Below are 27,588 nucleotides of genomic sequence, written 5' to 3' on the forward strand. Positions count from 1 at the left end.
CTAGTGTGGCAAATGTCACTGGCTATAGGACCTGTGACGTCTTCGTATGATGCGTGACAATAACAAGTTACCAATCCGTGTAATTGTTGCATTATAATGTGTTTCCTCTTTAAAAATCCATGAAAATGAAAGAAAACTGTCCAACCAGCTAGGTGGTGTATGCGCTGTTTCTTGCAGGAATTGTAGGAGCAGGCTAAATTTCTGTATGCACAGTTCTGAGGGAGGAGATCAGAAATATGCAAGTAAAATAAACCTTCTGTTAAATATACAATGTTTTAGAGCATAAATATTTTCTCAATCTATACACTATCTATAAATCTGCCTGCTGCTGGATGTTGAGTTTAAGATAATTACATCTTCTATTGCGTTTACAAATCTATAAGCCCTTCTAGGCAGGTGTTTGAAATACAATTTTAAAGTTCACTCAGACATACAAAACAGATTATTTTGCAATTTTTTTAAAAAAAACTATAGGCTTTAGTGAATAAAACACAGAAATCTGAAAGGCTATTAAAATTCCTTGAAAATAGCTCCCAATGGAAATATTAAAATATCTTCCTAGTTGTACATTCTCAAGCATTTCTTTCTCTGTCCACAACATTTTTATTTGAATTTATGATTTGAAACTCTAACAGCCATCTAGTACACATATCAGTAATCTTTTCAGCTGAAGGTTAGTGAGGTAGAAAAATGTATGCTGCAGAACTCTTTTATCTATGAAACTGAGATTGTCAAATAATTAGTTCTTCAGAGTTTTTTATTTAAAAATCAAATTTATGGCTGGATTTTAAAAATGATTGATTCAGCTACCATGGCCATGTTAAGCTCAAAGTAAGAACCATTCTAATTGGATCTTTAAAGCTTTTAGAGGGACATAAATGTGTCTTCCCTTGTCTTGAGAAATTGATTTGCAGTGGCTTTAGTAAACGAGAAATAGTTAATGATTTTTTTTATTTCTTGACCTGTGAAGTCTGCATAGTTATCACAACATTATCTAAGCTAATATCAGAACTTTCTTCATGCCTAGTGTAAGCAGTTGTTATTTTAAATTAGAAGCTGTCAACTTGTAGGGCAAATTCTTCCATTTAATAATGGCCATTCCATGGTTGCTGACTTTTCCATTGGAAGTATATATCTTTAACCATACTGAAGGCAACTTAACAGCCCAATCCAGATGGGGGCAGGGCTGAACCAACTCTTGGAGGAGATGTGGGGCCACGCCCACAGATCTGCCCTTTCCGTAGCACTTACCCCAGTGGGGTAAATATACCACTGGGGAAAATATACCACTGGGCAGCCATTGAGTGCTGGGTCATCACTCCTATGCCACTACCAGTGTTGCAGGGGCAATCTGGAGTCGTGGCTGGGGGGTGGAGCTGACATTAGTCTGTTTCCACCCCAGCATTGCCTCCAGTTACACTGTGGGCCAGGATGGTGTAAGTCTATGTAGCCCAATGGAGGGCTTTTTGGTGGTGGGGAGGTTTTGTTTTATTTTTTGCCTCCCCACACCACTGAAAAGCTCTCTGGAGGTGGCAGGGCAGTGCAGTAGCAGTACCTCCCCCACCCACCAGGGGCTCAGCTTTGGGCTGCCCGTCTGCATTTATGTAGAAGTCAAGTCATACTATTTTGATTTACATCTCTTTAGTCTTGTTGTAATGAACAGTTGAAGGATGTAAGTCGTCTTTATGGAAGAAGAGTTTACTGGCATCAATAGTAGTTTAACATAATATGTTTAGGATGGGTTTATGATTCCATAAATCCAGTAATTTGGATTTAATTAAATCACAGGGTAAAGTGAAACAATGCAGGAAGAAAGGCACTTATTCTAGAGTAATCCTACTGGAAAGCAATATGGATTACTGTGTTTCAATCATTTTTTTTTTCGTTTTGCTAATTGATACTTAAAGGCACAAAAGAAATCACGTTTTCATTTTTTAAACAGTTCAACAGTAGTTTACTAGATCATTCTATAATTTAGATTTCCTTTAACTCTAAAGACCTCAAATATTGATTTTTGTTGTAATAGAATTTAAGACAGTGTGTAAAATAATATGAATATGCATTTGATAGCACAATATTGTAATTTAAAAATAATGACAAAACCTAAACTTTTAGACTACATTTGTGTACATAATAAAATGTGTCATTCTGGTGCACATCTATGTGTTCAAGGTTGTCTTAAATCTTATTTAAAAGTTTCAAGCAGCATATTGAGACCAAGTTTATGGTGATTGACATTGCAGGTGGTGCTTGGTAATCTGCCTGTTTTTGAAATAAATTAGATTTACCTATTTGTTGTGGTATGGTATTTACATTCCAATGCCGTTATGTAATGTCTGCACCATTACATATGTTTGTATTCATTACATTGAATTATGATTGCTTCGTAGCCCTCTGCACTTAAATATTTCCATAGGTAAAAAATAGCTAGAGTTGTAAGCTCCCTTTTTAATTCATTCTTTAAAACACAGCCTGCTTACCCAAATTGCAGAATTCTCTTGTTTGAATTCAGCGCATCCCTGAATTTAGTCATCTGCTGACTATATGAGTGCTGCAGCTCAGTGGTGATCATGAGTACCTGGTCCTTGAATGTGCAAACATTACTGAGTTAAATCCTTTGTCCAAGCTTCGGTTTCCATCAGTGGCCAGACAAATGCTTCTAGATGATCAACAGTATGGAATGGAGGTGGTGGCACCCCCCGCCCTCCCATGGTCTGATATTACTAATTGCATAGCTAGCATGGTTCATGAGCATACATATTTTCTATGAAAGTGAGTAGACGTTTTAAAAAATACCTGTCAAATCAAGTTAACACCATCCCATCATGTGATAATTATCAAATGAATAATTAACTTGTGGAATAAACTTAATATATTATTTTGTCTTTTGTAAACCTACTACAAATCAAGAGTGATTCTAAGTTGTGGTATTGACAGAACTCATGTTGACAGTCTTCATGTACTCATGTACCCATTCATGAAATCTCATTTTTATCCCCTTCTCTCAGCCAGATTTCCTCCCCCCACAACTTTAACCCTTTTTCTTAAGGAAAGTGCCCTCCTTGAATACATTGGGGGTTCTATAACAAACTTCTTAATGATAGAAGTATCTGTGTTGTTTCAAATCAAAGTATTATGTCCGTGTGCCATAAGGGTGAAATGGTTGTGGGAGATCTGGAGCCAGATTTGCTGCACTACAAAGCTTAACTAGCTGACCTTCAGCAACTCACACTCCCAACCTAACCTAATCTAATATAGGGCTATTGTGAGGTTATAATAAGGTCAATTTTTTTCATCCTCCAAATTGCATGTTACTTAAGTTTACAGTTATCTCTTCCACATCACTGGGTTTAGGGGGGGTCCCCCCCACAATCTGGAAATCCACATAAAAATGGCCCTCCCTTCATCCCAGAGAATCTTGTCTGAATTTTTTTCTTTTTAAATTTTAACTTTAAAAAAAATTGTGTATATGTATGATATTATAAGATAAAATATGTTGATGTTATACGATACGATACATGTATTTTATGCGTTTTTGAGTTTCTAAACTTTTTCTGTGTCAACTGCTGGTCTTTGTGTGTCGTCTGCAGCTTCCCCCCAAATTTCCATTTAATTTCTTATGCCATCCGGTGATATGTCAGAACCATGATGGGAAAAGTTGCAGTGTGGATGGGATAACTGTATTTACCCTATTTTATTGCATTTTGTCTGTTTTCACTGCATGACGGAACAGCTAGAACCACTGATCACTCATCATCATATATAACTACAGAATCACAGCTGATTGATGTTGCTAGGCTTCTCATTGCTCTGCTCCCCTCTGTTTCCTCCTTCTGTTCTGCTACTTTTAAAAAATGAAATAAATGATTTTATTTCCACTGTATCTGAGGAAGTGGGCTATGATGCCCAAAAGTTCACAATGAAATTAATATTGTTAGTCTTTAAGATGCCACTAGACTTCTGTTTTGTTTTGCTACAATGGACTGACACAGCTACTCCTCTAGAACTATGGATGCCATTCTGAGCTTCTTGAAAGAAGGGTGGAATAAAAATCCATAAGATAATTAGATACATCTTTTCTGGTCCCAGTGCTGAGTTTGTCTTTTCACTTGTCGAAATTATTTACTTGTAGAAATCATGTGTGTGAAAGTCTAATAGTAGAATTACCCAACATTAGTATTAGCTTTGGGTATAATTTTTTGACAAGTTATACTTTTTACAAACATCCAACCTCAGTTCTTCATTTGGAATTTCAGAGTTGATATTGGCTGGCATCTTCAGAGGTAAATCACAGAGGAAAGTCTGTTACACACTGAACCAGTGTGTAACAGACTTACACACTTACTGTGTCCAGTAACAGATTTCCTTCTGTGATACACCTCTGAAGATGCCAGCCACAGATGCAGGTGAAACGTTAGGAACAAGATCTACCAGACCACGGCCACACAGCCTGGAAAACCCACAACAACCAGTTAAATCCAGACATGAAAGCTTTCGAGAAATGTATACTGTTTGCAGTTCCTTCTTGCACTGAAGCTGAACATCATCTCTAAGCATTATGATGATTTGTTCACAATTCAAAGTAAGGAGCTGTTAAGTAGTTTTGGGGACAATAGTGACATTTAATATGGCAAGATATTGTATTGTGTATGATGTGGAGTCATAACTGATCAGGCCATGTGCATAATTGAAAATCAGCTGTGCAGCTGGATAGTTGGTGGCATACACCATGTTGCATGTATGCTCAGAAGCCAACAAATCAAAGTACAACTCTTAGCAGTGCAAGAATGCATTCAAGATAATCAGAATAAATAAGCATTCTCTGCTATGTTATTTTGGAGGAGAGGCAAAATGGGAAGACTGAAATACATGAGAGACCAGCCATGCAGTTTGACCTTCTCTCTACAATACAAGGATCAAGCCAACTAAATTAAACACTTCTTTTGTAAGTCAATTTTTAAAAAATCAGATGCTGTGGTCAGACCATCAGGAGAGGGCAAGTGCTATGGGGACTACAGAGCAACTGCACTCACAAGTATTTGTTATAAGTATTTGTTATAAGACTAACAGTATTTGTTATAAGACTAACAGAGGGGCCTGTGGGCAAGGACAGCACCACTTTGGCACCATCCTGCCCCCTCCGAAGGGCTTTTCTGCAGAGCAGAAAACACAAAAAAGTAAAATAAAATAAAAAGGGCTGAGATTCCCCCAGTGGGGAGTAGAGATGAGCCATGAAAAATGTGATCTATCTCCACTGGCAGCTCTGCCAACGCATGGAGCCCAGCTGGGCAGTGGAGGTCAACTAAGGTTGGCCCCACCCCAACACACCCAGCCAGATTTTTGCACCACCAGATGGTGGCAGCTTCCAGGCCAGGTGCTGCAGAGCCATACCACACCCCACTGCCAGTACCCCCGCCCTACCGGTGCATTTGCCCCTTGCCCCCCGCTCCAGAGGGAGATTTGCCCCCCCTTCTGGATTGGGCTGTTAGACATTTCCAAGAACAAGCATCTAAGCTCTGTGCCTTGGGCCAGTTATATCAGGGTCCCCTCATATTGAGGGGCCCCACCGTCTCTCCCCTCATGGGGGTAGGTTTTAAATTGGGGTTGGACGCCTCTTGCTCATTTATGTATTACTGTCATTCGCTGTTTTATGAGTTTTAAGTTATTTTATGGGATGGAGCCTATGTATTTATATTTTGTATGACCACTCCTGTCTGATATTTAGATAATGTTGTTTACCGCCCGGAGCCCTTCAGGGATCGGGCGGTATATAAATTGAATGAATGAATGAATGAATGAATGAATGAATGAATGAATGAATGAATGAATGAATGAATGAATGAATGAATGAATGAATAGCTGGGCAAAAAAAATACAACATCAGAATAGAAGGGCAAGCCATGCAGCTAGTGTTCAAATTAGTGTGTACACATTCAGTGATACTTGAAAATTTTGAATATTTACCATGAAAACTTACTCCAAATTTAAACACTGTATTTAAAGTTGTATTTCAAAATAGTTTTAAGAAGAGGACACCAACAATTGCCATTAAAGTAAAGAAATGGCAACATTTTATGTGCTACACATGTTAACAAGGAAATAAAGAAGCCTGATAAAATTCAGTCAAGGCAGGAAAAATTCAGGGAAGAGGTAGAAAGCAAAACCACACAAAAATTTTTAGAAGTCTCCAATTAGCAACCAAACCCAGCTCCATATTGAAATACATTATTTTGCTTCAATGCAGTGTGGAGTGGAAACTTTACTAAAGATATGTGGGAACTTAGCTGCTGACACTAGTGGATTAAAATGCATTGACCTATAAGCATTCTGAAAACACAGGAAGAAATCAGAGTGATGACTTCAGCAGTAACGCTAAGGACACTACAGTGGCTCAGGACTTGACTAGCAAACTGCAAATCTAACTCCATCATAACTGAATTCTCTTTTCAGGGCAACTAGTTGTTTGGAGATGAGCTGTATGCCATCTTAGTGCAGACTATGGATAAATCAAAAACCATGCCCAAGATGCTGAAGCGATTTGATAAGAGGCCTGCTTCCAGCCACTCCCTTCGTCCACCATTCCTTACCCAAAGTCAAGTGAGAATTCAAATGTTCCTCCTGGAACCAGGAATGCCAACAGTTTAAGAAAGGTTTCAACTTCAACAGACCTTTATTAGGCATATCAGTAAAAATAAAACAAAATACAGGACAGAGCGGGTGTTAAAACAAGACATAAAACTGGACAAATCATATAAGGTTAGTAAGGAAGAGGTGATCAAGCTTCCATTAAGTCTTTGACTTGAGCACTTCTAATAAAAATTCAGTGGTTTTTCCAGTTATCCTGCCATTGCTATTATTCAGCAGGTGAATAGTCTTTGTATGCTCCGAACAACTTTTTTTTATTCCCTAGAGCCGGGAGAAGTTAGGAGAGTCTAGGTAATGCGTACTTCGGGCAAGAAAACAGAATATGCTTGAGTGTCTCAATAATATCCTGACAATGTGCACATGTTCTGTCTAGAAGTGGAATATTCAGCTGTCGGCCCTTAAGAACAGCAGAGGGGAATGCATTACATCTAGCTCGAGTAATGATCCATCTCTGCCTGGACTCTGACAGTTGGGATAGATATTTAGCTGTGAGGCTAATTTCAGGATAGATTCCAAAGTGCAAGGGAGAACAAGAAAGGTTTCTCTTTTGGCAAGTCCCAGGGGGCTGACCATTCCATACAAGACATCAGATCCTCCAGGGCATGATGCCAGCCCTGCCCCAGATAGAAGAAGAAGCCTGCCAGATAGAAGAAGAAGAGTTTGGATTTATACCCCACCTTTCTCTCCTGTAAGGAGACTCAAGGTGGCTTACAAGTGCCTTTACCTTCCTCTCCCCACAACAGAACCTTGTGAGGTAGGTGAGGCTGAGAGAGTTCTGAAGAACTGTGACTAGCCCAAGGTCACCCAGCAGGAATGTTCACCACATAAGCCTCCACCACTAAGACTCTCCAGATTAGAATCCACCTGCTCTTAACCACTATACCATGCTGTCAGGTTGGGGGCAACAGTGGAGGATTGCCCAGTCCAGGGTATCTGATCAATCTCTTGGAAATGAGGGTCGTCTACTTAGCTCCTTGCCACTTTCAGTCTCTGCAGAAAGGGTTTAATGTTCTCTTCAGGATGGACAATGTGGTGGCTAATACGTACCTAAACAGTCAAGGGGGACCCAAATTATACTTCAGATGGTAGCGGTAAATATCTTCTCTTGGGCAGAACTGCACTTATTGTCCCTTCGCATGGAGCATATCTAGGGAAAACAAAATGTTGAAGCAGATTGGTTGAGTTGACAACAGATTCATCCTGGTGAATGATGCTAAAAGAGGGAGGTCTTCCTTTTGAATTTTCAACAGATGGGAATGCTAGTAGTAGATCTTTTTGCCTCCAATCTGAATTTCCAAGCATCCAGATTCTTTTCACGGTTTCAGCATCCAGGTGGAAGCATCTAATGCACTGTCTATCAGATGGCCTCCAGGTCTTCTTTACACATTTCCTCCTCTTCCGCCTATTCCAAGATCTTTACAGAAAATTCGAGAGAAGGTGGAGGTGATCTTTGTAGCTTCTTGGTGGCTGAAATGATCTTGGTACTCCAACATTCTCCAAACATCTGCATGCAACCATTCATACTGACTCAGACAAGAGATCTGGAATATCATGGTCCTGTGCTACACCCAGAACCAGAATGGTGGAAATTGACTGCATGGAGATTGAAAGGGGGAACCTGATTGCCAGAGGCTACAGTGAGGTTATTAATACAACCCAGTGGCGTAACTAGGCAAACTGGAGCCCTGGGCAAAATCTGAGTTTGATGCACCCCAGGCGCGTGCCCGGTGCAACGCCCCCCGTCCCCCTTGTAGCTACGCCCAGTGGCGTATCTAGGCAAACTGGAGTTTGGCGGGGGGGCCCATGGGCAGCCGCCCTCCCCCACCGTGACCAAGCAATGATTTTTACAGCAGGTCGTTTCAAAGTCACCATCGCATTATAGAACATGCCCCAACTCACAAATCTTAACACAGCAAAAGGCCATGCCACATAGCAGAAATGATTTTTTAAAAAAACATTTTCAAAATGCTTTCAAAATGTTTTATTACTGCTATGAAAACATTTTATGGTGTTGTATCCAGTGCCCCCAATTGGGGGAAACGGCATCACTTTCAATGTTATTTAAACTGAGAACCCCAGAGTAGAGTGGATTTAAAAAGAGAATCTGGGCTCCCTAGTTTAAACAAGTGATGCTGGAATCCACCCCCAAACAGCATTATTTTCAATGGTGTTTAAACTAGGGAGCCCAGATTCTCCTTTTAAATCCACCTTAAAGGGAGAATATGGGATTCCCAGTTTAAACAACATTGAAAGAGATGCTATTTCGGGGTTGATTCTCCCCCACCCTGAAACAGCATCCCTTTCAATGTTAAAACTGGGGAGCTCAGATTCTCCCTTTAAATCCATGCCAAAAAGGGGGGGGGGTTAAAAAGAAAATCTGGGGATATTTGGGGGGTGCCTACTGTCAGGGGTGCAATTGTTAAGTTAGCAGTACCAAACTTTCAGGATATCTTTAGGAGACTCTCCTAATGATATCTCCCGGGCTTGGTGAAGTTTGGTTCAGGAAGTCCAAAGTTATGGACCCTCAAAGGTGTAGTCCCCATCTCCTATTCGCTCCCATTGGAAGCAATGTGGGATGGGGCACCCCCTTTGGGAGTCCATAACTTTGGAATTCCTGAATCAAACATCACCAAACCTGGATGATAGCATCAGGAGAGTTTCCCAAAACATCCCTGAAATTTTGGTGCTGCTAACCTAAAACCTGCACCCCCTGCAGGCCAAAAACCGAAAACCCACTAAAATACCAAAAAATCCACAAACGAACCCTGCATTTTTGGTGCCCGCCACAAGGGGGCACCCTGGGCAACTGCCCACTTTGCCCAATGGGCTTTATGCCCCTGATACAACCCTCTATTCCAAAAGAGCATCCACTAGATAGAAGGATATATAACCCCACCTGGAAGGGGTGATGCTGGAGAAAGAAGGTAGATTCCACTGCTTCTGAAGTTAAGCATGTATTTGACTTTCTGCAGGATGGTCTGGTCTACAATGTTCTATGCTTTGTAAGCAGGTGGCAGCCATAGCCTCAGTGGTCCAGGACCTAGCTGGGTGGTGTCCTACTCCACTTCCTCAAATCACAAGATTCCTCAAAGGAGCACCTCTCAAAGACAAACCCACTAAGCACCATTTCCCCACCTGGAAATTGTTTACATGCCTTAACCAGACATCCCTTTGAGCTAATTTCGAACATCCCTCTAAAACAGTGGTTCTCAACCTTCCTAATGCCATGACCCTTTAATACAGTTCCTCATGTTGTGGTGACCCCCAACCCTAACATTTATTCATTTTACAGATGGAGAACACTGATGCAGAGAGTCTTAGGCGACCCCTGTGAAAGGGTCGTTCGACCCCCAGGTTGAGAACCACTGCTCTAAAACATCTTTGGATGAAGACAATCTTTCTAATTGCAATCACATCAGCTTGGCGAGTCTCTGAATTGAATGCCGTGTCAGTTAAACTTTCCCTGTGTATGTTCCATAGGGATAAGCATCCCAAGGAGATATACTTGCACAAGTTGATGTGCAGCAGTCCTTGAAAATGCTTCTGATCTCTGGACTAAGGATTTCAGAAAATTGGAAGCATTGTTCATCTTGGTAGCTAAGCTTAATTAAGAATCCAAACTATCTTTTCAAACAATTAGCAAGTGTCTTCAAGAGTGCCTTGAAGAAGCCTATAAGGTTCAGGATCTGTCAGTTTGTGCAGGGATCACGGTTTGAAATGCCTCCACCAATGCCACCTTTAATAACAATGCTTTGAGAGAAGAGATCTGCAAAGCAGCCACCTGATCATCAGTTTCTATGCTTGTCAGGCACTCCAAGCTAAATGTGTCCAGCGCTGCAGATGCAAGGTTTGGCCATAAGGTGCTTCTGAATGAGGAAAATGACCCCCCCCCCCCAATAGTTATTGTGACACTGCTAGGGGAGATCACGCAGATATCCTCGAGCTCAAAGGGAGAATGACCATTGGCACTTACCCATGAGGGGTCCTTCTCCTTTGAGCGGAAGAGGACATCTGCCGTCTCAAGTAATCATTTTCCTTTCAGGTCTATCAGGCAACTGCATCATATAATGCTTGTTCATGTTGAACTTCCTAGTTTCTTATGAGCCCAAGCTTATTTGGGTTCCTTTTCCAAGTTATGCTCCCTTGTATGGTCTTTTCCTCTGTGGTTTCTTATAATTGTTAATTCAGGGAGAGAGTGGTGTTTTTGTTTCCTAATGCAAGGTATGAGACTGCTTGTCGGCGTTTCCAGAACTGGAGGAGAAGGAGGAGTGTGCAAATAAGTAATTTATTTTTAAGCCTCCTCTGATTGGTCAGTGGAAAACACCCAGATGTCCTCTTCAACACAAAGGACCCTTCACGGGTAAGTACCAGTGGTCATTTTAAGTGAACATGGAGTTTGTTTCTTAAACTAATATAGTGATTGTTTCTTAAACTAACAGTGCAATCCTTGGGAGGGGGGAAACCCTTCAGGAAGCAGCATGCCCCTGGCAGAAATGCCTCTTGCACCTGTGTAAGGGGCATTTATTCTAGTCCACAGGCACTTATGCTAGCACTTCAGGGCCATACAACAGTGTGATACTCAGGCACCAGTGTTCCCATGACACCAGCACTCCTCCGATGTAGGTCAGCATCAAAAATGGTATTCCCAGGAGTGGGGCCAAGTTTCCTGAGCCTTTTTAGCCTGGAAACAGCTCCATTTGCTTGCACAGACTTATGCTGGCAAAAAGGTAGACACAGCCTGTGGAGCTGCATAGAGCTGTTCCAAAGGGGTTTGGAGGGAGCATTCCTGTCGAATTGCTGGCCATGGCACAGCAAGCCTCTTTGAAGGCGGTGGTGGCTGTGCCATCTCTGGCCATGCTGAAACTATCTTCCTTTCAGAATTTCACCATATGTTTTCCAGTAATTACAAACTAATTATTCTACTTCTATTAAAATGTATGCTTTCCAAGGTTTCTGTTCTAATTTCTAATATCGTCTTTAAAATATTATTTGGAAAGAACTAAAAATGACTACATTTCAGCAATAGGAACTTTAAAAGATCTTACAGAAAGGGAAAATATGTATACCATACTATGGCAAAAGATCCTTCCATCAGTGTGACCAAATTCATCCATCCTATTATTTTTTTAATTAGCTGACAGCTATCTTTTTTGATAATGACACTGAAAAATAAATCCTCGTAGTCCTAGATAGTGCTGACTGTTTGCAAATTTAACATTATCCCTCTTCACTGTTTAAGGTTGGACTAAGATCAGGCAAACCCAGGTTCGAATTCCAATTCTGCCATGGAAACTTGCTGGGTGACCTTGGGCCAGTCAAATGCTCCCAGCCTCAACTCTGACAAACATTTGGATGGGAGACCTCCGAGGAATACCAGGGGCATGATGCAAACCAACACTAAATGTCTCTTGTCTTGAAAAAACCCTCCAGGGTTGTCATAAGTCAGCTGTGACTTGATGGCAAAAGGCACACACACTTAAAAAAAAAGCAGTCTTGCATTTGAATTAATACAGTAATCTGTTTAGTTTTCAGCAACTTTTCCCATGCAGTCAAAGTTGTGTTGAATGTGCAGTGCTATTAAAGTAATCATTGTAACTGTGAAAACATTATAAAATAGGGTGCAGAATAATAAAGGTCCTTTCTAAGACTATGTGTGTGTAAAGTACCATCAAGTCACAGCTGACTTGCAGACCATGTAGGATTTTCAAGGCAAGAGAAGTTTAGAAATGGTTTGCCTGCCTGTGCATAGGAACTCTGGGGTTTCCTGGTAGTCTCCCATCCAAATATTAACCAGGACTAACCCTGCTTAGCTTCTGAGATCTGATGATATCAAGCTAGTCTGGGCCATCCCAGCTGTGGCGAAGCTGCAACAGGATGCAGGTGGGGGCGCTGCACTCCGGGTGCCTGCCATTGGCATCACATGGGAACAGAAAATCACTCCCAGATCACCCCTCCAAGGGGCAGGGCATGGACGGATCAGGGCATGGGCGGGGCACCCATGGGGGCAGGTCATGCCCTGCCCTGGGCGCAGTTTCCTCTCCCTCTGTCCCTGCATCCCACTCAGCACTATCTAGGACTACGAGGATTTATTTTGCAGTGTCATTATCAAAAAAGATAGCTGTCAGACCGAGTCTAATCTCAGAAGTTCACCTTAAGATTTTGAATTGTTTTTGCGGTCACATTCTGTTTTCTATTAGTGTTTCCCTTAGAAGCAGAAAATCTTATAGAGAAATGTTTACCTAATGGATCCAAGGATTCTTTCCTAATCAGTAGTTGAAGGAGTTGCTGCTGTAACTGCAGTTTCTTATATTGGAGTCAAGTTCCCATGTCATCTATGGTATTTTAAAAATCGTACTCATACCATTTTGCTTATAAATATTTTAAAATAAATTTGCCTGGAAGGAAAAGTTGGGAAAATCTTGCTAAAAGCGACTACCAGCTGGGCTGAGTTTGCTTCTGCTTCTAGTTACTTAGGCTGGGTGTAGTCAGAGGTGCCTGTACTTCTTTGTCCTAAAGACAAAGGTCAAAGGGATCACCTTGGCCTTTGGCTCTTAGCCTGTGGTTTGCCTCTGTTAACTAGCTTAGTGAATCATCACCCTCCTTTGCCTCAGACACAATTGTTTTGTATATTTAAATCGTCTTGTTTATTTTTGGTTGCTCTGTATCTTGCAAATTTCTGTGAGCCAATTTAGGTTTCTTTGAAAATGCTGTAATTTAAAAAAAACTTGAATAGGAAATTAAGATTGGACAGGCTCAGAGAGAGAGAGAGAGAGGATAAACAGTTTCTTTTATAGGTTGTAGTGGAGATGTTCCTTCTTCATCCAGCATCAAAAAACCTAGAGGGTACCATTCCAAAGATTGTCTGGGATAACTTTATAGTTTCCCATATCTGAAGCACACAGCTCTTTTCTGTTGGCACTAAACAAATAAATGTGAATAAAAGAATTACGGTATATGTTATTAACTTTCATTGTATGCTATAAATTCAGAGCTCTTGATATATTACTGTTCAGAAAATGTTTTCAAATGCTAAAGCTGTAGGGCATGTTCTCTTATTAATAAATTGCTTCCAATCTTACAGTTGCCTGTAACTCTACAAAGGAGGCAGAGATGTACTAAATTAAGTGCATTAGATAAGGTGAAACCATGGAAATCTTATAATAAATTGCTTTTTAGTGCCCTTAAATACAGTAAAGCATTGATGGGCCTAGGAGTTGTCTGGTAGTAGTTTATGACATTTAAAATTGTAAAGAACAAAAATGCAAAAAAAGTATTATTTTAGAAGAAATTGTGATTTCTGGTCCAGTTACTTTAATTTTTCACAAGGATATGGACAATAGCTTTTTATGTTTTTCTATTTCTTAGACTTGTTTAAAAGGTATATAGAATGATGGGATATGTTGCCCACGGGCTGCTATCTTACAGTTCACAACTTGAACTCTCCGGGCTATTGCAGTGTGATTCAAATTTAGCATATAAATGGATACACTGCAGAACAATTTCCTATGACCTGGCCAGCTCTCTTTCACACACTGGCCTGCCCTCACCCACCAGAGTTTATTATCATAAACAAGTAGATTTAATGACAGCAATCCTTTCCATTTTATTGCATGGTTCTCTGTGGGCAAACATCTGAGTATGGTCATCTATTGCAAAAGCTGAAAACACCAGAGGACTGGAAATTCTATAGTTCCATTACTGCTAATGATGCTGTTTAAAAAAAAACCCTGAAAGTATTTTATAAAGTTAGTAGCCGGGTGCTATTTGCTGTGACCATAGCGAGGTCAGGAAGCCATGCCATTAATATAATTGACCTTTTAAAGAGACAAAATTACTGATCTACTAACTGGAGATCACGAGGTTGCCATGGCCTCGTGTACTCCTTCCCCTTTTCTCCTGCATGAATTTTCCCAGGCTCATATATGGTTTGCTTTAACCAGAGTAGCATAACAATTACAACAGAGTTAATCAGATTAATGCTCACTGGGATTCTGTTGGGTTTCAGCAAGAACAATCCTAGTCCCATCATACACTTGAGCTCCTATCTGCTTTTTACCATTGTTAGTGGTGATGCATAGATAATACCCTGGCTTTGTTGTTGACGACGATGATGTATTCACTGGTACTGATTTCTAGATTTTTCTGCAGCGCTGTCCTGAGTCCCGATACTCATCTTTCAATCTGTTCACCATCCACAATAGCCTAGTGGGGAGCATGGTAGAAGGGGGGGGGGCGTTGGTAGAAATTGGCATAACCTTATATATGAGTACTAGCACCTTTTTAAAATGGCAAAATCACCATGTAATGCTAAATGTAAATTAGAAAAGTTGGATTTCTATCCTGCTTTTCTCTACCACAAAGAGTCTCAAAGCAGCTTACAATCCCTTCTCTTCCCCTCCCCACAACAGACACTTTGTGAGGCTGAGAAATTTTTGTGAGAAATAGGACAAGGCTAAGATCACCCAGCAGGCATCATGTGTAGGAGCAGGGAAACAAATCCAGTTCACCAGATTAGAGTCTGCCACTCTTAACCAGGTCATTACTGACCCATAGGGTGACATCACATCATAATGCTTTCTAGGCAGACCAGGTTCACACGACCATTTGCCATTGCCTTCCCCAGTCAGTTACACCTTATCCCTAGCAAGCTTGGCACCCACTTTAGTGACCTCAGAAGGATGAAAGACTGAATCAACCATGAGTCAGCTACCTGAAACCAACATCTGTCAGTTCTGAACCCAGGTCATGTGCAGAGCTTTGACTGCAATACTGCAGCTTACAATTCTGTGCCCCAGAGCTCCTCTGAATAATACTATGCCATGTTTAAAGATAATCATAGAAATAGGGAGGAACACTTGTTTGGAATGGAGGTGAGATAGAACAGGTGTGCCTATAGCATGCTCATAAGCTCAAAAAAGAAACCAGAATATGCAAAACTCCTGCTTGTTTGAGCAGAACTCCACGTGTTCATTGGGGAAGAGTGGCCAGGTTTCACCGAATTATAGCTTGCACTCTGAAATATGTCCATATTCTCTGGAGAATTTTCTCAGAAGTGCAAGGGGCTGCATCTATAAAAATGACTGTTCCTTAGCACATGGAAATGGCTTCATTTTGCACGGGGGAGAATTTGGATAAAAGCGGTGGTGGGATTCAAATAATTTAACAACTGATTGTTTACAAGCACCATTTTAACAACCGGTTCTGCCAAAGTGGTGCGAACCTGCTGAATCCCACCACTGGATAAAAGCCCAACAGCACCATCCAAAGGAGGGGAATCCACCTGTGGGAGTGGTACAGTGCCAGCAGATTTGCCCTTCCCAGGGCACCTGGCCCAGCAGAAGAGCGATTTCACCAGTGTGTGGCTTCTGTCTCCCTCCCTGATGCTGTTACACTGAACCAGATACTGGGCCACCATCCCAATGCCGCTGCTGCTGCTGCTGCTGCCAGTGTAGTTGTATCCTCCTGGCCATTAGCCCCATTTTGCCAGCAGTCGAGGTTTTAGACTTACAAGACTGAAAAGATGGCTAAGTCTGTTAAGCCCAAAGGGGGCCTCTCAATGGCATGGATACTTTTTCGCTTTTCAAGCCTTCCAGTGCCATCAGGAAGCCTCTATAAGAGCAGCAGGACGGGGCTGCCACAGCACCATGGTCAGGCACCTGACTCCTTAAATGGGACTGCCTGACTGTTAAACATCTGCAGAAGGTCACTGAAGCTAATGCTGAGAAAATGCCAACTTATTTTTAAACTATTGAATACAAATCCAAGACATGGATCCAGTGGAATACTTCCACAGGCAGAAGAAGTGAGACTTTCATGCTTCTCCCAGCGTGGGATAGTGGTTAAGAGCAGGTGCACTCTAATCTGGAGAACCGGGTTTGATTCCCCGCTCTGCCACTTGAGCTGCGGAGGCTTATCTGGTGAACTAGATTAGCTTGTGCACTTCAACACATGCCATCTGGGTGACCTTGGGCTAGTCACAGTTTTTTGGACCTGTCTCAGCCCCACATACCTCACAGGGTGTTTGTTGTGAGAAGGGAAGGGAAAGAAGTTTGTAAGCCCCTTAGAGTCTCCTTACAGGAGAGAAAGGGGAGATTTAAATCCAACTCTTCTTCTTCCCCTCCTTCTGCAGTTCCGTTGTCATGCTGTTTCTGATTCCAAGTGCAAAACTGATTTAAGATATCACTACTGTTCCAACATGGTTCCAACTCTGTACACGGTAATCACATTCAACAGAACCAACCATAAGGCCCATTGTCTCACTGTATTTGCTCTTCTTACTCATTGCAACTGAAACAAATATGCTCCAGTAATTTGAGAAGGAATATCTTTTTAGCTGTACATAAGGTGCTTTTCGATTGGTGGTGTTAGTATTTATATATGCTGTTTTAATGTTTTTTTGTTTTCAACTGCTTGTATACAGTTTTATTGCCTTTTATATTATTGTTACCCCACTGGCAGTTATGTAAAATAAATGAATACAGCAGTAGCCAACTACTTCTCATGGAGTCCTTATCATCTTCCCCATTTTCCGCATGCATCATTTGTATTCATTTCACTTCCTACTTTTGGTCATTCTCATATGTAGGTATGCTTTGTAATAAACATAATGAACTGCATACATAAAATGCATCTTTAACTTTATTTTTCTGTACAAGTGTTCAAACTGTTAGCTGAATGCATTCCTAACTGTGCTTCGATGAATCCACAGAAAACCACAACTATTTGAAAAGCTTAAGAGTTTTGGAGGGCATTTTTCTCATGCAGCCAGCAACGTTTCCTCAGTCACAGTCCTTTCATTGGTTAACTGTCATGAGAAACAACATACAGAGCTGTTTGGTAACATGAGCCTGACAAGGGCTGCGAGTCGGACCTAATGCAGTCTTTTTTATTCCTTAAACAACAGAAAGCTTTATTCCACCATCAATGTCTCTTGAAGATGTACAACCTGTATGATTAGTTTGCAGGTCTAGGAAATAAAGTAAAACAGGGAAGAATTTCTAAGTAACTTTAAAAAATACAGCTACCTGCCATTGGCTTTCTTTCATCAAATGTGTGCAAGCATTGAGAAAGATATCCAACTGTCACACACATCCACACACAGAGATACAGAGAACCCCTCCTTTTCAATTTCCCCTCCCCAGGTAGGGCGAAGATGCTGGGCCAATCTGGCTTCTGGAATCCATGGTACAAGAACCCATCAGAACATAACAGTCGGTCAGCTGATACTACTCACATCAGAGTGATTAGTTATCCCCCCCCACTCGGATTATGAGTAGGTATTGATTGGGGAGCAGGGTAATGAGCTTTTATCAGCCTATCTGTCTCTATCCTACTGATTAATCTCCCAAAATATTAGCTGTTCCTAAGATGAAATGGCTTTTCCTGCTCTCATCCACAACCGTTCCTACTAGAGATCAAAACAGAATCAAAACCTAAAAAAGTTCTGGGTGAACTAGAGAAAATACTTTCCTGAGGCCACTTAAGGTCCTTGGTCCTGTACAAATCATATACTGAGATTGTTACATGTACACCTGCAGTCTCTTACTTGTTTGTCCCCACCATATGCTTGAAGGAAAGATCCTTACTATGCATGCATTTGTTATGAAGTCTGAAGAAGTGGGAGGCATAGTTGGGCATAAAAATTAGAATTAGTTGAATAATAGACAGAAGAACACAGGCTACAAATTATAATCTTCACTGCTGTCGCAAGTACTTTTACTATATTTTGATGCAATTGTTTACACTACTAAAACACTTCATATTGAAAGGATGATACATTTCTCCAAGTTCTCCAGGATATGAGGGAAATTGTCATTGACTCACAGCTTCCTGGTGGTTTGTTAATGCTTATCTTTGAGAGTTTGTAGATGTCCCTCATACACTCTTTGGAGTGTTCAGTTCTGTAAAAATCAGTGTACATATAGAGCGCTTGCTTGCCTGATTACATTTAAACCAATTATTTTGCCTGGACATAATGTTAGCCAACTTATTTGTGTACATAAAGCCAGCAAGAAATGATAAAAGTGACTCGAAACATTTCACCAGTAAGGGGAATAATTGTATAGTTTTAGTGCCATAGTGTTCAAATTAGAAGCAAACCTTCATCTGCCTTTTGGCTGGGAAACTTTGCTTTGATTTCCATTAGTTAATGTATTTGCAAACACTGTGTCCTTCAACCTGTTGTGAATGGAAGGCAGCTTGATCCTTACTGCATCAAATATTACAGAGAAAGATGAGGAAAGCATGCCTGCTATTCAACTGGGGAGAGGTAGATGGGAAGGCTGCATATCGGAGCCATTCAGGTATATTTAAAATATCCTTGTTGGTCATATAATCCATACTACAGGCCTGTCTTACTCTTTTGTTTGCTGTTATGTATTCTCTCGAGTGATTCAGTATGATTAGCAGATGTTAAAAAGGAAGTGATGGAAAATAAGGCCCTTAGACAGATTTATCAAATTTAAAAAACTGTATTGAAGCTGATCCAATACAGATGTCATTTTCATAGTGTGCCGCTGGGATAAAAGAGATCTGTCTATCCAAACGTGCCATATATAAGACTTCTATTTCATAAAGAACCATGATTATTATGGGCTTCCCTAACTCGTGTGGGCTCCCACTATAATCATCATTAAATTCTGCAGTCCTTGAGAGCAAAATTTTGGATTGTTCAATAATTCAGTAGCCAAATAAAAAGTAATTTAAAGGATTGCCATCTACAGCAGACAGAGTAGGTAATTTGGAAGTTCAGACAACCTCATCAAAGCCGAGTGCTTCAAAAGAATGAACTTGCAGACTTTTGTAAAAATGAAAAAAAATAGAGAAAGTTGGAGAAGGAAGAGATAAATGGGTCCATTTGCAAGACTCTTATCAGGACTGAGCTGAGAAGCCTTTATCAGTTTATGCACAAAGTATTCAATCTTCTCTTTATAAACAAACAGATGGAAATAACACTGAAGGGGGAAAATGCTCATAAATCACAAAAGTATATCATTAAGTAGAAGATAATTATTAATTACTAGACTTTCCATATGACATTCTGAAAAAATAAATGCAACAGATACAGCTTGGATTGAGTTGCAGTACAACAAACTGCAAATCAGGAAAGACTGAAGAAGACAAGGATGGCACATGGCGAGAGGCTTTTTAGATTAAAAAAATGTGTGGAACTAATACTTTTCTAAGAAATAAAATTACTATTTAATGTCTACAGTACATGAACCCCAAAATATAAGAAGGTTTTCATTCTTAACTTTATTGTTAATGATTCCATGCTGATAATTTCATACTTTGCCATTTAAAAGATTAATTCCTATAATGTACTGGGATGTGGATTCTGTATTATGGGTACAAAACAACAATAGATTCTTCTGTGCTTAAACTGCACTGTATTTACAAGATACGGAAAAATGTATAATGAAAACACACTGGCTTGGGGTTTAGCCTATTCTAGAATCCATTTAAATAACTGGAGCAAATTGATAGAAAATCTAAGCAGTCTGTTAAGAATGTGCAATACACTAAACAATGTTAATTCATATATACTGGAGGTGCTCCAGTTTAAACAAAATTATTTCCAGTATCTGAAACCATCAGAAATCTCATTTTCTCTTCAAAGAGGGTTTAGTTGCCAGTGAGGTAGGTTATGGAATTCTTTGTTTCCTGAGACAGAGTTCTTTCAGAGTCTAATTTCTGGGAAGCTGGCTGGTAAAGTATGGCGCCCAGCAATGACTCATACTCAAGTGTTTAGTCCCTTTTTAGTCATCCAAGACTGAAGGAAGCCAAAGAGGCAGATCATGGTCTTATTTATGTTTCCCACTGAAATAATTAGAAATGACTATTGGATTTACTTCTCAATATGCCTAATTTTATTTCAAATATTAAATAATTTGACTTTTGAATGACATATAACAGAACCCATATCTGTCTTCTGATCTGCCTTAGTTTGTTGACTGTTACAATTGCTGCAAAGCTGCCACTACACAGTTGTGGAAATGAGTTGGACAAGCATGTACACTATTGTTGTGACACAAAGCCAACATAGATTGTGTAGTCTCATTATAGGTCTAGATGTTTGTTTAATATATCTTTTTATTACTGTGTTTACTTTGTTGCTTTTATTGTTTACTGTTGTTTTAAAGTTAAATGTTGCTTTTGTTCATCCGCATTTAATATTGTTTACATGCTATATTTTAACTTTAGATACTTTGGTTTTAATTCTGCAAGTCACTTTTAGCATTTTTGGTGGAGAGATAGTGAAGAAATATTTTAAACAAATAAAATGGTGGCATTGACCTACTTTTAATGAGCATTTTATCTTGCTTCTTCATTATTGTGACTGGGTTTCTAAGTAACTGCAGGATTGTTGTCTTTGGAATAATTGAAACATATTGAGAGAGCCTTTACCTGGTTCCTGCCTCCCCCCAGTTTAAATTTAGCTTTCAAGAACTGAGGAGCATTCTTTCATCTCCCTTAATTGTTGGAGCTGTAAAATGTGTATGCAAGACACATTTTGCTTTTGTTGCACTCAGCCACATTATGCGGCATCATTTTTACACTGTTATTTGTAGGTGACTTTATTCAACATTAAGAGGAGTTCTTAATGTAGCTGTGGAGGGAGACATCTGTCAGAAACTTCACTGGCTCCTTACTGTATTTGCTTTACATGTATGTCGGGAGAGAGTATGTATTTAATCCATTAGATATATATTCTGCTACACTGCTTTAAAATGTTAACAATACAGAACACAACAACATAAAATAAATCTGCCAGTTAAATCGCAAGACAAACAAAACAAAGAGAGTCAACCATTTCAGATTCATCCAGATCTCATTTAAAACATGATGTCATCGTCATTACCACCACTGCTATCACCGTCAAGAAGCCAAAACTTCTCAAAAACTATTTGTTATAACAGAAAACCAGGTGGGCAAATATCTGCAGTCAACTTTCACCAGCAGGGGAGTAATTACAGGAGTTACTGGGACCTTTTCAATAGGAGGTTTTCTTATGGTATCTCAGTCATAACCTATTCAGTGGGGAAAAGGAAAAAGGGAGCACAGAACAAATTAAAGAAATCAAGAAATTATGGTATATGTATCTATTGATTTTACCCTGACCTGGATAGTCCAGGCTAACACAAACTTGCCAGCTCTTGGAAGCTAAGCAGAGTTGCCCCTGGTCAGGATTTGGATGGGAGACTACCAAGGAGTACCAGGCTTGCTAAGCAAGGGCAGGCAATGGCAAACCACTTCTGAATTTCTTTTGCCTCAAAAACCTTCAGGCATGACCTTGAGCTGTGATGATGTCTGTATCTGTCTATACACACATACACCATCTGGAATGTAAGCTAATGTATATGTTAAAAATGCAGTTATAACAAGAAGCTATCCACAATCCCATTTCATACCCTCCCAAAAGGTTAATCATAAGTATAAATATCTAATGGTCTACTTTAACCACCACAATATATGAAAAAGCTCCCATTAGACTCTTCATCCCTCATATGCTATATCAGTAATGAATGTTGATTATGGTCACATGTATGACTATCTGCCACTAGGACAGAAGTCATTAGGTATTACTTGCGTCGCTGCAATGAGCTCCTGGCACTCAAGGAACGTGTGCGTTCTCTTGAAGCCAAGGTGGCAGACCTGGAGAAGCTGAAAGAGGCAGAGAGGGTGACAGACGAGGCTTTCAGGGACCGAACAGCCGGGTCCCACTCCCAAGGTGACATCTCTTCAGATGTCATGGAGAATGAAGGCCTTGGGGATGGAGGGTGCCAGTCTGAGGTGGGGGAAGATGCTCCCTTAGATGGGATCCCTTCCTTAACTGGTGATCAGCTATCCTCTCGCACTGAGGATACCCTTCCAGGAGGTAGAGGGCTCATATGTAGTGGGTGATTCAATCATTAGAAATGTAGAGAGTTGGGTTTGTGAGAGGCATGATGACTGCATGGTGACTTGCCTGCCTGGTGCGAAGGTTGCGGATGTCACGCTTCGTCTAGATAGGCTTTTAGACAGTGCTGGGGTGGTCAGCAGTTGTGGTCCACATTGGCACCAACGACATTGGGAAATGTAGCCGGGAGGTTCTGGAAGCTAAATTTAGGCTGCTAGGAAACAGGTTGAAGTCCAGGACCTCCAAGGTGGCATTCTCAGAAATGCTACCCGTTCCACGCGCAGGGCGAGCTAGGCAAGCGGAGATACAGGGTTTCAATGCGTGGATGAGAAGGTGGTGTAAGGCAGAGGGTTTCAGATTTGTCAGGAACTGGGGAACCTTTTGGGACAAGGTAGGCCTGTACAAACGGGACGGGCTTCATCTTAACCAAAGAGGAACCAGGCTGCTGGCGCTCAACATTAAATAGGTGGCAGAACAGCTTTTAAACTGATCACTGGGGGAAAGCTGACATTATGGAGCTGAGGTGGACTTCGGGTTCGAATACAGTATCTATGGGGATGCAGACAGAGAGGGAGGTTTTTCTAAATCAACCACATACAAGTTTAGTGAAACATAGCAATGTGCATGTGGACAAGTGGGATAGTGTCTACAAAAGACTTTGAGGGTAAAGCACATAAATCCCAGTGGTTAAGGGACAGGTGTCTCTATGCTAATAGCTAGAAGCATTCACCTAAAAAATGGGGGAGCTAGAGTACAGAGTCTTTGAAGTGAGGGACTTGATATAGTGGGCATTACAGAGACATGGTGGGATCGAGGGAGAACCAGTGGGATGCTGTTATACCTCAGGCTACAGCGGCTCTTATAGGAAGCTGGATAGGGACAGGGCGCATTGGGGTGGAGCGTTGCCCTTTACATCAAAGAGAGCATAGTATCACATAAGGGGTAAAATAGACAATGCAAGGGGAGCTGGTTCCCCTACAGGAATCACTGTGGATATTATCAATACCAGGTGTGAAGGGACAGTTTAGCATTAGAATATATTATCGCCCCCCCCCTGACTCAAATAGGCTATTATCGCCCCCCCTGAATCCAAAGTGCACAAGAAGATCTCTGAGGATGGAAAAGAAATCTAGAGAGGCCAACAAAAACAAAAATGTAGTGGTAATGGGTGATTTTAACTATCCTTATTATAAACTGGAAAAATGCATGTTCAGGTCATAGTAAGGAGAGAGCATTCCTGGGATATGCTAAATGACTGTGGTTTAGGAGCAGATGGTTGTGGAACCAACCAGGGAGAGGTGATCCTAGATCTAATTCTATGTGGGGATCGCAGGACTCTGGGTGCAGGAAGTCAGTATGTTGTTGAGTCGATAGGGATACAGCGACCACAATGGCTGTCAGATTCAGTATCTCAGCATGCGAACAAGTGGGCAACTACTAATGTAGTTACATCCTGGCCTTCAGAAAGGGAAATTTCAAAGATGAGGGGGATAGTGCGCAGGAAGCTGGAAAAGGGAAAAATCAAGAGGAGTCAAACTGTCCAGGATGCTTGAGGTTATTTAAAAACACAGTAATAAAAAAGCTCAGCTGGAATGTGTTCCACAGGTTAGAAAAGTTGCACCCACCCAGTCCAAAAAAAGAAAAGCCACCATGAAGTTAACCAAGAGAGGTTGAGGAAATTATCAGAAAAGAGAAAATCGTCTTTTAGAAAAATGGAAGTCCAGTTTGGCTGATGAAGAATATGAGAGGGAACACAAATGTGGTGGCAAAAGAGAAGCAAGTTAGCTGTAAGGAGGCAAAAAGGATTATGAGGAACGCATGGCTGCGTAAAACATCAAGACTACAGCAACAAAGTCAATTCTTCAAGTACAATTTCAAAAAAAAAGCAGGAAGCCAAGGCAAGGTGAAGCCGTAGGCCCAAGTGCTAGGATGCACATTAAAGGAACGTAAAGGGTGTGCTAAAAGATGGCAGGGAGATTTCAGAGAAGCTGAATGAATTCTTTGCATCTGTCTTCACCCAAGAGGAGGTGGAGGGAACACTCTCTGCACCTGAACCAAGCTTCTTAGGAGGCTTAAATCTGGAGGAACTAGCTTTTAAGATAGTGGTAGACAAGGAAGAAGTTCTTGGCAGCCATACTGATAAACTAAATGTTACCAAATCCCCTTCTGGCCCAGATTTCATTCACCCAAGAGTTCTTAAAGAGCATGAAATTGCTGATCTTCTTCACTCCTTCAAGCATTGAAACTTGCTTGATCTTCTCACTCTTAATATGCAACTTATCCCCTGAAATCAGGCTTCCATCCCTGAAGACTGGAAGATGGCCAATGTCACACCAATCTTTAAGAAAGCGATCTAGGGGACCCGGGAAATTACATATGCCAAAGCCAATGAGCATCTGTTCCTGGTAAATTAGTAGAATCTATCATTAAAGATAAAATTATAAAACATGTAGAAAAGCAAGACCTGCTGGAGAGAGTCAGCATGGCTTTTGCAGAGGCAAATCCTGGTCTCTACAAACTTACTAGAGTTCCTTTGAGGGTGTAAACAGGCATGTGGACAGGTGAACCGTGTGGACATTAAGTTCACTTGGATTTCCAAAAGGCTTTTTGACAAAGTTCCTCACCAGAGACTGTTGGAGAAAAACCTCAGCAAATGAAGGGAATAAGAGGGGAAGTCCTCCTATGGATTAAAAAACTGGCTTCGAGGAAATGCAGGAAACAAAGAGCGGGTGTAAAATGGGAAGTTCTCACAATGGAGAGATGTCGGGAGTGGTGTCCCCAAGGATCCGGCTTTGGGACCAGTGCCTCTTTAACCTATTCATAAATGACCTGGAAGTAGGGGTGGGTAGTGTGTGGTGGCCAAGTTCTGCAGATGATACCAAATTATGTAGGGTGGGTGAGAAACCACAAAGGATTGCTAAGAGCTCTGCCGGACCTTGATAAATTAGGTGAGCGGGCTAAGAAAAACGGCAAAATGCAGTTCAATGTAGCAAAATGTAAAGTGATGCACATAGGGCAAAAAAATCCAAACTTCACATACATCGCTTTGGCAGGGGTCAGCTTACTCAGTCACAGACCAGGAAAGGGATTTGGGCGCCTTAGTTGATAGTTCCATGGGAATGTCAACTCAATGCATGGCAGCTGTGAAAAAAAGGCAAACTCTATGCTGGGGATCATTAGAAAAGGGAATTGATAATAAAACTGCGGTAAAAAGATTGTCATGCCCTTATCATAAAGCAGTGGTGCGACCGCGACTTGGAGTACCTTGGTACGTCCATTTCTGGTCGCCGTGATCTCCAAAAAAAAGGATATTGAGGGAGATAGAAAAAGTGCAGAGAAGGGCAACAAGCGATGATTTGAGGGACTGGAGCACTCTTCCCTATGAGGAGAGGCTGGCAGCGCTTGGGCACCCCTTTAGTTTGGGAGAGGAGGCGGCTGAGGGGGGATATGGATTGAAGTCTACAAAATTATCCATGGGGTAGAAAATGCTTTGACAGAGAGAAATTTTTTTCCCCTTCTCACAATAATACTAGAACCAGGGGCATCTCATTGAAAATGCTGGGGAAGAATTAGGACTAATAAAAGGAAACACTTCTTCACTAACGCAGGACTGGTAAGTTTGGAATATGCTGCCAAAGCAGGAGGTGGTGTGATGGCCACTAACCTGGATAGCTTTAAAAAGCGGGCTTGGGACAGATTTATGGAGGAGAAGTCGATTTATGGCTACCAATCTTGATCCTCTTTGATCTGAGATTGCAAATGCCTTAACAGACCAGGTGATCGGGAGCAACAGCCGCAGAAGGCCATTGCTTTCACATCCTACATGTGAGCTCCCAAAGGCACCTGGTGGGCCACTGCGAGTAGCAGAGAGCTGGACTAGATGGACTTTGGTCTGATCCAGCTGGCTTGTTCTCATGTTCTTATGGTCCTACTAAGATATCCTAGGACCTAGAGAGTGATTTACAGTGCAATACTAAGACCGTTTCTGCATGGCCAGATTTGCGAGGCAGCATTGACATGATTAATGATGATTCCAGCCCTGGGGCCGTTCACATGAACAGTGCAGCCCCCCAAATGCTTTCCTACCTTGTTCAGGTGTCCGTCGCTCTGAGGAGGCCAGGGGACATGCCCCCATGGCCAGCGTGATGGCTGCGGCGACAGAGGCCAGGAGGCATGTTCCCTGGCCTCCTCAGAGCGACAGATGCCCGGACAAGGTAGGAAGGTGTTTGGGGCCGGCGCAGGGCATATTCCGGGTTCCACCCGCTGCCGTTCGCTGGGCAATGGGTGGAACCCGGCGTATTCTGAAAACCTCGCTTCCCGAGCAAGGTTTGAATACATTGTTTGGGGAGGGAAAGAGCAGCGCTGCATCGTATTCGCAGCGCCACCTGTGCGAAGCGTCCCCCCAAAAACTATGTTTTACCGGGCCGGAATCGGTGATTCTGGCCCGTGCAGAAAGGGCCTAAGAGTTGTTACACTTTTTAAAGCCCATTTCTCTATCAGAGATCTGAGAAGGGCGTAAACTCTGCTTAAGATTATACTGAAAGATGCTGAATAATACTCACAATTTTATTTAATTTAGCACATTCTAATCACAGGCAATGCCAGTGTTAATAAAAATTCTTTTGCTTTTTAATGTTTTCATTGGGCAGTCCTTAAAATATTGTTTCTACCGATACCAAAGTATTCCATGGATGAGTCCAGGTATCATGAAATTATTTTTGAATCACAGTAAGAATGTTATTTCAGAAAAAAGGTGAGATCAGCTCCTAAGTATTAGACAAATATTTTGTTTTATGCATACTGCTGTCACTGAAAATATTAATGTACAAGATTAGGTAGATTTTTTAAAGTCATTCTGCACAGCTTTAATTCAAGTTCCTAGTATATAGAAAGACCAAAACAAAAAACTCTATGAACAGAAAAGGAGTTTGTTTTAAATTAACCATGAAATATATTCCCTTACTCCCAGGTAAGCCCAAAGCATAAAAAATGGAAAATGTTAGTGCTTGATAAGTACATTTTTATATATCAACTTTACAGCCAAA

General features: G+C 41.2%; 1 protein-coding gene across 1 annotated transcript in view; it reads left to right on the top strand.

Annotated features, from left to right (window-relative positions):
• LYPD1 (LY6/PLAUR domain containing 1) overlaps window positions 1-27,588 on the top strand; it is a 34,751-nt gene that overhangs the window by 3,400 nt on the left and 3,763 nt on the right. The gene's annotated exons all lie outside the window — the stretch shown is intronic.

This window comes from Sphaerodactylus townsendi, linkage group LG02 (genome assembly GCF_021028975.2).
Source record: "Sphaerodactylus townsendi isolate TG3544 linkage group LG02, MPM_Stown_v2.3, whole genome shotgun sequence".
In the NCBI taxonomy this organism is placed as follows: domain Eukaryota; kingdom Metazoa; phylum Chordata; class Lepidosauria; order Squamata; family Sphaerodactylidae; genus Sphaerodactylus; species Sphaerodactylus townsendi.